At 36.9% G+C, this 15,651-nt stretch overlaps 1 long non-coding RNA gene across 1 annotated transcript in view; it reads left to right on the top strand.

The window, feature by feature from the left end:
* Positions 1–13,786: 13,786 nt before the first annotated feature.
* LOC132059436 (uncharacterized) overlaps positions 13,787–15,651 on the top strand; it is a 6,206-nt gene continuing 4,341 nt past the window's right edge. Inside the window, exon 1 of the long non-coding RNA XR_009415564.1 lies at positions 13,787–14,010. This is a non-coding gene — a long non-coding RNA (uncharacterized LOC132059436). The remainder of the gene's footprint in view (positions 14,011–15,651) is intronic.

The following is a 15,651-nucleotide window of genomic DNA, read 5'->3' as shown; positions in this document are numbered from 1 at the left end:
ATGTTTTTTCAAACGTCAAATACATTAAAAACATAAAAGTTTTTTCTCTTTATTCTATTTTGCAATTAATCATCGACAGGCAGGAAAAAAAGTGTTACTACGGAAACGATAAAAAACATAATAATTAACATGGTTCGGATCGATGTGATCCTAGTCCACGGAGAACAGGCGACACTTTTTTTAAATATCAAGGGAGAAAGTAAGTTACAAGATTGAATACTCTTAGGTTTAATGTTTCATTCTACTTAATAAATCCTAGCTAGCATGTATTTATACTATAGGTCTAATCCTTTCCTAGAAAGGATCTAAATCGATAACACTTGAAAACCAACAAAAAAAGTTTTCTTTTATTTCTTTTCTCGCTTTGAGTAGGAATTGGCTTGAATATCTTCTCAACTTCCTGATCTCCGCCTTGAGATGAATTTCGAGCTTCCATTTGAATGTCATTCGGTCCAATGTCTCTAAGCCTACGTGAGCTAACTCCGTGTAGGAAACAAGAGACATTAACCGAAACCTTGTACATACTAGTAGCTCTACCTTGCCCTACCGTTCTCCATCCCGACGCATCAGTTGATGCGAACTCTGCCAAGTTCATACAATGACTGAACTTGACAAGAGGAACCACCTTGGTCAACATATCCGTTGTATTGTCCTTTGTGTCAACCTTCAAGACCCTAATTGTGCCTTGTTCAACAATATCACGAATAAAATGGAATCGATATCAACGTGTTTAGTGCAATCATGAAATCTCGATTTTTTTATCAAGTGAATAAACTTCTGGCTATCATTTTAGAGTTGGTTCGTATGCTGAATCTGCTGATTCGACACCAAACCTTTCAACCATATAGCCTCTTTTACTGCTTCTACAGCTGCCATATATTCCACTTCTGTTGTGGACAAAGAAACTATAGACTGGAGAGTTGTCTTCCAACTTATGGCACTACCTGCAAGAGCAAAGATATAGCTCGTTGTTGATCTGCTTTTATCAAGATCACCTGCAAAATCAGAATCCACATAACCAAGGATCGAGAAGACTTCATTTCTCATCCTACAAAAACTTATACCAACATTCGAAGAGCCTTTAAGATATCTCAATATCCACTTAATTGCTTCCCAATATGTCTTACTCGGATTAGACATGAATCGACTTACCACGCCCCACATGGCTGGAGCAAATCAATATCGAGGTAGAGTGCAAACCATAGCATACATAATGCTACCAAGCACCTAGAATAAGGAACTTTTGACATGTACTCCATCTCTTTCTTTGATTGTGGCGCCATCAAAGAAGAAAGTCTGAAATGTTGTGCTAATGATAAAGTAGCGGATTTATATTTATTCATGTCAAACCTCTGAACTACCTTCTCAATATACTTTTTTGAGAGTGCTTGATCGTTCTTTCCGTGAATCTCCGTTTCATGATTTTCTTAGATTCCTTTGAATCTTTCATGTCAAAATCCTTATTTAGCAGTTTCTTCAAATCATTTATCTTTGTCATACTATGAGGAACAATAAGCATATCATCTACATATAATAGTAAATAAATATTTGAGTACCAGATACAGTCATGTGATACATGCAACTATCAAATGCACTTCTCGAGAAACCTTTAGTAATCATGAAAGCATCAAATCTCTTGTACCACTATCGTGGTGACTGTTTCAAACCATACAAAGATTTCTTCAATTGACAAACCTGGTCTTCTTTTCCTTCAATAAGGAAACCCTCAAAGCTGATTCATGAAGATCACCTCTTCAAGTTCACCATGTAAGAATGCAATCTTGACATCAAGCTGATGACGCTTCAAGTCATAATGGGCCAAAGCTAGAAGCAAGCGAATTGAGTTATGCTTCACGACTGGTGAGAAAATCTCATTGTAGTCGATTCCCTCTTTTTGATAAAAGCCCTTAGTAACCAATCTCTCTTTGTATCTAGCATCTTCTACACCCAGAATACCATCTTTTTTTCTCTAAAGAGCCATTTGCAACCACCGGTTCTCTCCCATTTGGTAGACTCACTAAATCCTTGTCCTGCTTCTTGTGTAGAGACTCCATCTCTACGGTCATGGCTAAATGCCATTGATCGGCTTCACCATACATAGTAGCTTACGTCAGATAGCTTGTGGATTCCGTATCCTTTATTTCCTCCTCGAAAAGTAGCTAATACATAGGCCACATGATTAGCTTGCGAAGGAAAGGATAATATTTTAGATTAGGCTTCGGAGTTCATTTTTCCCTTCCCGTAGCTTCACCTTCAGGTACTACTGTGTGAGTTTTTTCATTATTTGACTCCACCTGAGTCACTTGATCCTCCTGCTCGATGAGTTTCACATTTTTCTCCACTATTTATGTTGTAAGAACTTTCTGTCCTGCAAACTCAATAGAAGTCTTTCCTGGATCGAGCATAAAGGCCTCATCAAAAGTAACATCTCTACTAATTACAAACTTAAGAGGATCTAAACTCCATATTCTATATCCTTTTACCCCTTCGGCATATCCCATAAATAAACCTTTTCGAGCTCTAGGTTCTAGTTTTCCATCACTTACATGATAATATGCGGGACATCCAAAGATTATTAAGTACGAGTAATCAGACGGTTTACCTGACCATATCTCATTTAGAGTTTTGAAGTCAACCACTGACGTTGGAGAACGATTAACAACATAACAAGCAGTATTTACTGCTTTCGCCCATAGCTCCTTAGGCACTTTGGCATTAGAGAGCATACATCGTGCTTTCTCAAGAAGAGTGCGGTTCATCCTTTTAGCTACTCCATTCTGTTGTGGTGTATGCCTAACAATTCTATGTCTCAATACACCATGAATCTTGCAAAAATTGTCAAACTCTTCATTGCAAAACTCCAAGTCATTACCGTTCGAAGACTCTTAATCTTTTCGTCACACACCGATTTTTCAATTAATGTCTTCCGAGCTTTTTGAATTCTCAAAGACATCACATTTAGCCTTTAAGAAGTATACCCAAACCTTGCGTAAAAAATCATCAATGAAAGTAAGAAGATACCGCTTTCCACCCTTGGATGGAACCTCGGATGGATCCTACAAATCTGAATGAATGTAGTCAAGTACCCTTTTGATTTTGTGCTTGCCTGTGCAAAAGCTGACCCATTTCTGCTTTCCAAGGACACAATGCTCACAAAATTCAAGTGTACTAATCTTCTCACCTTTCAAAAGGTTTCGGTTGCTCAAAATTGCCAACCCCTCTCGGTCATGTGACCTAATCTCATATGCCACATCTTAGCCTTGTCATCATCTAATAAGCTGAAAGTTGCGTATTTGCGACACCTAGAATGATGCGCTATAAGTACATAAAGACCACCCTCCAGTTTGGCCTTTAACATGACCAGAGAACCGTTGATCACCCACATGTTTGTATCCGAGCTTATCAAGAGTACCAAGAGAGATCAGACTCTTTTTCATATCAGGAACATGTCGAACATTAGACAATGTTCTTATGATGCCGTTATGACACAGTATACGGGCTGAACTAATGCTTGCTATTTCACTTACTGCATTGTTACTCATATGTACTGTCCCACTCGTCGGCTCGTTAGTAAACCAATCTTTTCTCGAAGCACATGTGAAAGGTACAGTCGAATCTAAAATCCACTTGTGTGTCGAATGTCATTCGTCGAAAACGGTTAGCACATAATCTTCTCCAAATGTCCGAGCTACGAACCGTTTTCGACGCACCGATCGTTGTTTTATCAATCTTCTTATTCGGGAAATGCATCTCAAAGTGACCCTTTTGATGACAACCCCAGTATTCAGCATCCTTCATACTCGCCCTTTTCCTAGACTTTGACCTAGCTACTGATTTTTCTCTCCCTCTTTAGCTTAAGCAACATCTAACCGCCAAATCCTCACTATGGTCCTCTTTCTCACCATTGTTGATATGGTTTCTTAAGTCATTCAAATTCAATGCATGTCTTACCATCTGTAACGTGACCACCTCTTTACTGTACATCATTAAATTAACTACGTCTTTGTTCGTCGGTGATAATGAAAACAGTAGAGTGCACGCTAGTCCTTCATCTCCCACTTTAATATCAGCATGAGTAAGGTCCATAGCCAATTTATTAAAAGCTTCAAGATGATCCTGCAAAGTTGTACTTGTCTTCATCTTAAAGGTGTGTAAACACTACCTTAACAACATTCTAGATGTTACCGATTTCTTCTGGTAGAGATCTTCAAGTTTCTTCCACAAATTCGCAGCTATTTTCTTGGTACTCACTTCACACAACACGTTGTCTGATAAGGATAATTGAATTGAGCTAAATGCATCCATCTCTATCGACCAATTGATACACAAACGGATACGCGAAAATGAGAAATTAAGAAGATAAACAAAAGGAAAAGAAAAGATAGATAATTTGACACAACTTAAGATTCAATTTAGAAACCAAAGTTATATAAAACTAAGACCTAAATTATCATCTAAAGAAACACCAAATTCTTAAGTTGACCTCAAGGGAATCGAATCCCAAGGAACCAACCTCTCAACAACACAAGAATCAACAAGAGCCTACCAAAGGCCTCTCACAAGTTTCTCTCTCTAGAGATAACCCTAAAACACTCAAAATATTCATAATTCATCAAAAGCTCCCTAAATGAAATGAAAGACAAGCTATATATACAAGCTAAGTAAAAGACAATAAGCAATTACAATGCTACCTTAATGAAGTAAGGGCCTTGTTTGGCTAGTCTTCTTAGGCCAGCCTTTCAATTCAAGGATTGGCGCTTCAATGGCCAAACACGTCCCTCTTGCGCATAGATGCCCTCTAATCAACCTTGCATGCATGGCCTTCTTGCAATCATAACCCTCCTTACGCAAAGTAGCCACTTGCACAAATAGCCCTTTGCGCAAATAGCCATCTTCCGGCTTGGACTCGAATTTTCTCCCATGCTATCTCCCATAGCTTCAAGGCCCTCCAATGACTCCTTTAAATGCTCCCAAAGCTTCATCCTCCATGAATCCGCTTCAACATAAACTTGGAGTAGTTTGAGTAGTTGAGTCATTTTTGCCATTTAGGATTGTATCATCCTCCCCTTCTTTAAAAGGATTCGTCCTCGAATCTGAACCTAGCAAAACCTAAGGGAAGACATACGAAAACATACTCCTTAAGGATTGAGGGTTAGCACACAAAGAATTAATCACATATTCATACCAAGGATGAACAAACTTGTCGTACAACCACACATCTATGACAATCATGACTAAACGTTTACCATGAGGTATCGAAAGTTGATTCCTCCAAGGTTCATGACATAAGGATAGAGTAATAAAACAATGGATTCAAAATACGAAGTATGAAACTCGACATTGGTTCTATTTGACATGTAGCATAATGTCCAAACAAGAACACTCTCATTTTTTAAACAACGACTCCCCAAGATAGGCTCTCAAATCACACAAGTGTGTCACCCGGATCAAAGGGACGAACATCCATCTAGTATGGTTAAGAACACAATCGGTTAGATCATAAGAGCCTTCTCCCACATAAGATGCACTCCCTATAGGCTCAAGAATGTCATCATATGCAAACAAGTAATAAAGAAAGGTATCACATAAAATAACTTCCTCATCAATATCACTCCCCAACGTAACCTCACCATACGGTTTCAAGGACAAGATTATCCAAGGGGCTACTATGAAGTTGAACACGAAAGGAAGAATTTGCAATTTCTAGACAAGAATTACCTTCCTTTGTAACACTTTCCTTCCCAACAAATGGATCATAATTCCTCAAAGGAAGATCTCCATCATGGGAAAGAGTGTCTTCATCCCATATAGGGTTACATATCACATTATAGTCTCCAAATGAAACTAAACGTTCAACATTACCAAACACCCCACTAGGTTCATCACTCGCAATAGTCATGTCATCCTCAAATAAAACATTATCCTTTACAAGAGAGTAATCCATGAATAATGAGGAATCAAAGCATGTCATTTCACTCTCAAAAAAACCAATGTCATCTTTCAATGCATTTTCGCTCACATGACTATCTACATGACACACATCACCACTACAAATTGGCGTCTTGCCACATGATACTAAAGTACGATCAAGAGACTCATTTTGACATGAAACAAGCAAGGGTGAGATGTCACATTCTTTCAATTGACCAACTATATAAACATCATCACTAACTAGAGGTACATTAAACACATCATAAGGATCCTCAAGTAGTGAATTATCATTACAAGCAAGTTGATCAACACAAGTTTCAACAGTAGTTGGTAGTATGTCAATCTCGCAAGAATTACTAACATGATGACCACGTGACATTGTACTACCATTCAATTCGCGAATGTCAACACTAGACGGACCTGGAAATCGATCTTGCAAGAAGAATCAATTTTGTCATCTAAAGGTACTAGTGTTTGATCACCTTCATTCGATAATGCACTATCATTCAAAGCACAAGTGTCAACACTAGGTGGACACAAATCGATCTTGCAAGAAGAATCAATTTTGTCATCTAAGATGGATCAACTAGTGTGAGGACACTTTCAACAATGACATTACCAATACATGACAAGAAGCATTAAGGCTTAAGGCAAGGTAAGCTAACTTTCATACTTGACTTGGCATTAAAATCACACAAAGATGTAGGAGTATAAGGATAAGTGATGTTACCTTGATGTTCATGTAAGCTCCTTTGACCAATGGAAGGAATGGTTAGGGCCGCCGTCCTTGCCTTTAAGCATGGGGTTCTCTCAAAAGAAGTACCCTTCAAAGATTCATTTCTTCTCACATGGGGCTTGGGATATTGGCCTCCCAATATCCTTTTCATGTCCTCCCAAGTCTTGATTGGACTCTTCACTTGTCTCCCACAATATTTTACATACTCCCAATATTTGACAAGCCTTGAATCAAAAGTTTGAACGGCTAAGTCCATCTTCCTTTCTTGTGAATAATGGTAGCTAGCAAAGATTTCATCTATTATGAATTCCCATTTCGCATATTCTTCTCCACTAGCTTCCCTAGCCAAGGTAGGCCACTTCACATCACGGGTATCTCGCACTTTTGCACTTGGACTCCTTTTAGAAAGTATGCGTGGAAAGAGAAATTTGCCTTCTTGTCCACTACATATCGATGCCAATCTTGTTCATATGGGATTCCATGCTTTTGGAACCAAGGGACTCCTAAACATACGTGACAATTATCCATTGGAAGCACATCACACCAAACCTCCTCTTGGTACTCGCCAAGTGAAATGGATACCATCACTCTCTTATCAACCCAATACCCTCCCTCGTCATAGTAAGGATTTCGCCTAATCACACAAGGTAGCCTTAACTCTTCAACCGCACGAGGGGTGATGAAATTGGTGTCACAATCATCATCAAGCACAAGGGTTCCCTCTCTACCACAAAGTTTTACCTTGGTCTCCATGAATCGCCTCTTTGGAACCACCTTCCTTTGCATAGGACGACTCCAACTAGTACTCACATTCCCACTCATGCCTCTTTGCTTCGGATAGTAAGTACTCGAGTCGTTTTCATCTTTATGATGTATAGCACAAGAATTTTCAGCTTCATTATCTTCACCATACGAATCATAACAAGGTCTTCTTCATCCCCATCTTCCTCATGAGACACACGAGAACCACTCTCATCATATTCTCCGTCAAAATAGTAATTCTCTCCTCGAACTTCCTCATGATCACCATTTCCCATATAGCCCTCATATTCCCCATCGTCACACCCTTGATAGCTCCCATAGTCCTCCCCTTCATAATTACAACCATCATCGTAATAACAATCATAATCTCTACCACATGAATCGAAATCCATGGAGAAGTACTTGCAAAGAAGACTTAGAAAACACGTTAGAAGTAAAGAAACCTCACCACGCTCGTGTTTACACTCTTTTGTGCTTGGCTAGCATCACTCAAATGAACTCACACTCTCTTGCCTTTTACCACTCAAATGGATTGTCGATGTTGATTCTCGATTGGATTCGATTGCTTGCAAGGTGCACAATTGTTACTTGAGATCGGAATGGATTTTTGTTAGACTCGAAGAAAGACGGACGACTCAATTCAATCTAACGGACTTGAACCAAGAAATTAACAACGAAGTAAAAACGAAGAAAAGCACGAAAGAATGCGAAGGACAACGAACTAGTAAACACAAGTAGGAACAACTACTAAATGGCTACTAGTTGAGAGACATAAGAAAATGGAATGCAAAAATCGGGAAAAAAATAAAATTTCGGGCTCGGGTAGGTGATAATTTGAAAACGCGGTCTTGAAGCCCCAATTGATCCAAGGTATCAATTTGAAGTAACGAAAATTTAAAAATTTCTATACTTTTTTTTTTTTTTTTGTTCCTTACCTAAGAAATAAGGAGACAAACAACCAACCAAGGATCAAGGAGATTTTTTGGAAAAATGAATGAAGAAATTGAATCAAATGTACCTTTCGTTATTGGAATTTACGGTCCGATTTCGGGTAGTTATACGGTCCGTATGTTTTTGACGGACCGTAGATGTAGTCGTAAATGGGGAACAGAATCTACGAAATTGGACTTGTATTTACGGAAGGAACTTCTTCAATTATACGGTCCGTATATGGTCACCGTAAATCAAACAACGATACGGGCGTATATTTAAAATTTCGGCCCAATCTACGGTTGGGAACTGCTCTCAAATCTATGGACCGTATCTTATTTACGGTCCGTATATATCAATCGTAGATCTCCAACAGTGTTCAACTTTTCCAAGCTTCAATTTGACGGACTGGATTGATGGTCCGTACTTTTTTTACGGTCCGTGAATTTGGACCGTATCTTTGCTTCAATAACGACGTATAACACGCGATTTCTTGGATCTTGACTGGGTTTGTTGACTTTGTTTGACCAATGGACCCTAACCTAGGACCATTCCATTTGGGGGCTAAAAACACTTTTCTAAAACTTGGGTATAAACTTTTGGATCTAACTTTCCTTTTGAGTCTTCTTCTCCACTTGAATCTATGAAGATAGCTCAAGAACACATGAACATTCAAATTTCTAGCTACCTTCAAATCAACTCATTTTACCCCCAAATTTCGGATTTAGGCTCCCTAACCTAGTAGAACAAAGCCCAAATGGTTATCAACTCCCAATTTCGTCACAAATCAAAACCCACCAAGTTGTTCTTCAACTTTTTCTAAAGCTTCAACCTAACAATGGTAGATTCTTCAATATTGACCCGAATGACACGAAATTTGAAGATTTGAAACCCTAACATACTAAGGAACAAGAATCTAATAACAAAACAAACACAAAATTTTTGGGGTTTTTGGTGGAAAATTTTCTAGATTTTTTTTTTAGCAACAAACCCTAGGCTAGATTTGATAGAACAAATCTAATCCAAGCTCTGATACCAATTGATACAAAAACGGATATGCGGAAACGAGAAATTAAGAAGATAAACAAAAGGAAAAGAAAAGATAGATAATTTGACACAACTTAAGATTCAATTTAGCAACCAAAGTTATATAAAACTAAGACCTCTAAATTATCATCTAAAGAAGCACCAAATTCTTAAGTTGACCTCAAGGGAATCGAATCCCAAGCAACCAACCTCTCAACAACACAAGAATCAATAAGAGCCTACCAAAGGCCTCTCACAAGTTTCTCTCTCTAGAGATAACCCTAAAACACTCAAAATATTCATAATTCATCAAAAGCTCCCTAAATAAAATGAAAGACAAGCTATAGATACAAGCTAAGTAAAAAGAAGACTAATAGGCAATTACAATGCTACCCTTAATGAAGTAAGCGGCCTTGTTTGGCTAGTCTTGGCACACGGTCTTCAATTCAAGGATTGGCCTTCAATGGCCAAACACGTTCCTCCATGCATAGATGGCCCTCTAATCAACCTTGCATGCATGGCCTTCTTGCAATCATAACCCTCCTTGCGCAAAGTAGCCACTTGCACAAATAGCCTTTTGCGCAAATAGCCATCTTCCGGCCTTGAATCACCCAAGCTTGCAATTGTAGCCACTTTAAGAGGCAAGCCTTGGGCCTTGGACTCTTGACTTCTTCTCCCATGCTATCTCCCATAGCTTGAAGGCCCTCCAATGACTCCATTTAAATGCTCCCAAAGCTTCATCCTCCATCTAATCCGCTTCCAACATAAATCCTTGGAGAAGTTTGAGTAGTTGAGTCATTTGTGCCATTTAGGATTGTATCATCTATCTTCTGCTTCTCGGCCTCTTCTGTATTTTCGGGATACGAGTCGACCAAAGCATAGACTGATCCTTCTCTCCGTAACAACGCCATAATCTTAATCTTCCAGATGTTGAAGTTATTACTTCGCCCATCTAATTCGCTACCTCAAACTTCATAGATGCCATAGTTTTCTCGTCTCCTAGATCTTACGACTTGTAGGCTCTGTTACCAATTGTTAGCATGAAAATGATTAAAAAACACAGTAATTAACGTGGTTCGAATCGATGTGACCCTTGTCAACGGAACGACCGACACTTTTTTTAATATCAAGGGAGAAAGTAAGTTACAAGATTGAATACTCTTAGGTTTTATGTTCTGTCCTACTTAATAAATTCTAGCTAGCATGTATTTATACAACTAGGTCTAATCCTTTCCTAGAAAGGATCTAAATCCCAATAACACTGGAAAACCAACAAAGAAAAATGTTTCCTTTTATTTCTTTCCGCTTTTGAATTGTAATTGACTTGAATATCTTTTCAACTTCACAAAAAGAAAGCAAAGAAGGGAGAGAAAATGAAGATCATTTTCAATTATGCATTAAAAACTTATATATTTTATTATATTTTTGTAAATTTGCAGATTTAATACATTATATTAGCTTCGGGTGGCGACAACTACAAATACCAAATTCACATGCTCCAGATTGAAACCCCATGTCATGAGTGCATAGAAAATTGCAATCCTCCGATGTAAATCGGGAATAGCATTTCTTAAAGCAATATCCCTTATCTGGATCATCACCTATCACACAAAAAATATTGATTAAAATAAAAATAAAAATTAACATGCAAAAGTAAAAAATATAAGTACGTCAAGGGATTTTACGTCGTTTACCAAGAGGATTTGATGCAGTTGAAAATGGAACAACTAAGAGAAGGAAAACAATCAAAAACTTGGGGAACTCCATTTGAGGCTTATTGTTCCTTTGATATATGCTTAAAAGTATAAAACTTAATTAGTACCAAAATAGAGAAACAAACATAGCTATTTACCTTGTACCAAAGGAAGGGCATTTAAGAATTTTGAGATTGAAGCAATGTTGAGAAAAAGGTTAGTAATAAGTAGAAATACATATCTTTTTTGTACCAAAGGAAGGCATTTAAGAATTTTGAGATTCAAGTAATCTTGAGAAAAAGGTTAGTAATATTTTTGGTAATGTATCTTTTTCATTTACAAGAGGAAAGGTATTAAATAAGCATTTTGAAGTTAATACCATCAAATCAGTTTTTGAAAAAATAAATATTAAAAATTATTTTTTTACTTCTATTCATTAAAATAAAAAAGAATCAGGTCAATTTTGAGAAAAGTACTACATAATGGGATTAAACATTTTTTTTTTGGCAGTTATTCATTAAAACAAAATAATTAGAAAAATTTGAGGACTACAAGTTAAAACAATATTGGAGAATTGATCTCTCATTTTTTCATTCATTTAAGGTACAGTCAAACCTCTCTGTAATAACAGCGTTTGTCCGAAAGTTTCATGGCTGTTATAGTGAGGTGTTGTTATGTATGTATACTGACATTTAATGTTTAGATCTCATTTAGCTATTATAAACAAAAGTACGCAAACAATTATTTTTCTAGACTTTTTATGTTATTAACGACAACAATATACTTGTTAATTTTAAAATCCCAATTGATTTTCATATCTCCTTAATTAAAAATTAAAAAGACTAATAAATCCATAACTGGTTGTACCACACCGATAAAGAATTAAAATCTAAGGAGTACATGCATTTAAAATTAATTGAAAATTTAAATATTTCAAGTTTGAATAAGAATTCTACAATCATAGGTTGTTTTGTAAATTTCAGTCTCTTACTGATAATATAACACTTGAAATGGCGAAGAATTTTGTCCAAACTTTTAGCAAAAGGGAATTCAATAGCTTTTCCTTGAAGGTTGTCTAAGAGCTTAACAATTGAATCTTCTATCACAATCCAAGTAGCAGTAGATTAGCAATTGAATCTTCTATCACAATCCGATGTCTCTTGTTCTTCCACTTTACTCCAATCACTTGTGCAATAATCTCTTCATCAGTGATGACACACTAACAACATCCTCAACAAGTTCTAAATTTTCACTTTTAACATTGGGGTTGTCATCTGTAAGTAGAATTTTGGTATTTCTCTAACAAGGGAGAATGAGAGAGGTCTTAGCATCATTTCATGCTTCTACAAGAGTGTTAATTGCTTGTCGTAAGTTGAACTTGTTGTCATTAGATATCCTTTTAGATATTTGTACTTGAAATTTACTATGTTCATGACATGAACGATGATTATCATAAATATTCTAATAGTTTATTTTGATATATAATATATTTCTTACAAAATATTATTACACAATATTTAAGTATGGCTGTTAATGAGAGGTAACTTTACAAAGAGTGTACTACTATAATGAATGTCACTGCTGTTACAGGTAAAATTCTGTTATAGAGAAGTAAAATATAACATGAAAAATCGGTTCCTAAAAAAATCAGGCCGTTATAGTGAAATGTTGTTATAACGAATGACAATTATAGAGAGGTTTGACTGTATAACATAAAATAATATTGGAGAATTGATGAATATACTTAAAACCCAGTAGCAATGTCAAGTAGCATCTAGGAGTACCTAAGTATAACTAAGGGGCATCCCCGACAACAGAGAAATCAACGAAAAGTAAATTGATAGTCACCACCACGAACAAGAAGCAATTGGCTCACCTTAGCGAAACACAACTACTACCTCGAACTAGATCAAAATGGCTTAGATCTATTGCAGTACTAATACAAGGATCCGTGCAAAATAGAAACAATAATAAGGGTAAGTCTAAGCCCAGCAAGATCATTGACTTGCCCTCGTCATTATACCTACTGAGAAAGTTTCTGGAAATAACATAACATGATATCTCGGTGTAACTCATCTCATACTCAATGACAGTCATGTATGTCTTCCCGGTGCAAGTGCTCGAACTGGCCCCTCAACTTGTTCCTCCTGTTGGTTGGAATAAACTTCTTAAGGAAGAGATGTTTGAACTGTGCCCAAGTAAGAGGAAGAGACTCTGTTGGCTTGGTTTGTACATAACTCCTCCACCATTGGCTAGCCTAACCCTTTAGTTGAAAGTAGTGAAATCAACTCCATTGGTACAAGCTCCCATCAGCCACAAATGCACGTCTCTTTACCATTTGTGAGAGAATGAAACAAGAGACATTTAGAATTACAGTTGAAACAATGACTCACAATAAAGATACCACAAAGGGAAATTTCCTAATATCCCTTATAATCTCTCGAAGATAAGTTCGGCCATCTCCCTATTAGTCCATACGACTATGCTAGACATTGCTCGTGACTCATAAGACATGTGAACCTAGGACTCTGATACCACTTTTTCACCATCTAATTTGATTAAGTTGTGATGGAAAATAACCCTAACCTACTAGGCGAACCCGATAACATACAATCTTCGCTTGAGTTATGAAAACACAAATATAGGTTTAAAAGCAAATAAATGAAATAGTGAAATATAGTTTGAAACCCAAATAGTGCGAAAAAACTAAAATACCCCAGAGTCTGGTGTTACAAGTCATGAGTTGCTAATACATGGTTTAGATAGTAATCTCAAAATAAAAATTGTATGGAATGAAGAACATCAATGAAAAGATAGAAAAGGATGCTTGGTGCTGCGAACTAGTCCAAGAAGCTCAGCCTGAATTCTCCAAACAACTCTGAAGCCCACTCTTAAGCTCCACTGGTGCAAGGATCAGTCTCTGCATAAAAAGTATAACAGGTGCAATATGAGTTCAAAACTTTTATCTAGTACTATCATCACTTTTGTCCCCTACAACTAAGGACGAGGCTTTGTTAGAAAATACTTGCTAATATCTGCACAATTATAATATAATCTGAACAAAAGTAATATCATGGAACAACATAGTAATGAAGGTACATATACAACACAGGAATATATGGATAGTTACACAAGTTAGATGCATGATAAAGACTTAAAATTTACTCCACACAACTCTCTCTCAGCGCAAATAATAGATCTCACAAGCACTCCTAGGGCTAAACAATATTATGTGCACACTGTCTGAGTGACTTAGGTGATACTATGACTCATGAGGGATAGATCTTTATTCGCACTCCATAACCTGAGTACCAAACTCTATAACTAATGACACCCAATTTATGATCTTAATTACCTGACGCATTAGCTCAAACCACATGTTAACAACAACATACCCAGTGAAATCCCACAATGTGGGATCTGGGAGGGTCAAATGTACACAAACCTTACCCCCACCTTAGAAGGTGGGGAGGCTGTTTCTGAAAGACTCTCGGCTCAAAGTATGAATAACATATGTGAATAGATAGACATATGCATAGTGTATCACTGCATAGTTGAACATTTAATTAAACATGCACATAACTCAAAATGTTAAACTAAAATGGCTGTGTTTCTAATAATTGTTACATCCCGTGTTTTCGTACATCGAGTTGCATCGTAGGTTATGTCGACGAAAGCCGAAGAGCAATGTTATTCCTAAGGTTATAAGTGCCTAAGTACATTGCTAGTAAGAATTGGAAGGATTAGAGGTTAACAAATTGAAGCGAGTAAGTTTCCGCGAAATTTCCAACTTATGGAGTGACTTACGAGCCATACATTAGAGGTACGGGCCTATGTTATAACCCGTACTTTTGCAGTAATTAACAGAAAATGTGACCCAAATGCAAACCAAAAACCTCAAACCATGAAAGAAGAGCTCAACATATCAAACAAACAAGAAACCAAGCCCAAATTGTATTATCATGATGCAAAAGCTATAATTCAGAACAAACATGCCAAACTTGAACATTATTTCTAATCTTTTACACACGGAGGATTCCCTCAACAAACTAAAAGGACACAGAGTAAACTATCATGGACAATATTTTAAGAAATCTCATGTCATGAAGAGGATGAAACTGTTAATGGGTTGACAAGTCTAATGCACACTAATAAATATCCAACATGGTGTTAGATAGATAAAGGACATACACACAACTTGCAAACTATGTCAAAATAGGCAAATTTCATGGTCAGGGCCCTGCATGCAAATCTAAACTTCACTACAACTTTCCAAACACAGAACCATCGTACTAGTATCATGTGATAACACCATCAACATTCATATGCTTAAAACAGACTCAAACAAAAAAGTAATGTTGCACAGGAGTACTCTTTCAGTAAATAAAGATATTTGGTCAAGTGCAGAAAAGATACACTATATTCAACTTAGATGATTGATCTTATCATAGCGTATTTTGTCACAGCGTGGGCATAAATATACTAAACTTCAGGTCTAGAGTCTCAAAATCTAAGTTGGAACATGCTTATCAGACCATCACATAACTAATTAAGTATTTTTTATCTAAATAA

Source organism: Lycium ferocissimum, chromosome 6, assembly GCF_029784015.1.
Source record: "Lycium ferocissimum isolate CSIRO_LF1 chromosome 6, AGI_CSIRO_Lferr_CH_V1, whole genome shotgun sequence".
Lineage (NCBI taxonomy): Eukaryota > Viridiplantae > Streptophyta > Magnoliopsida > Solanales > Solanaceae > Lycium > Lycium ferocissimum.
The sequence above is the reverse complement of the archived record's forward strand: the minus strand, read 5'-3'. Positions and strand labels throughout refer to the sequence as shown.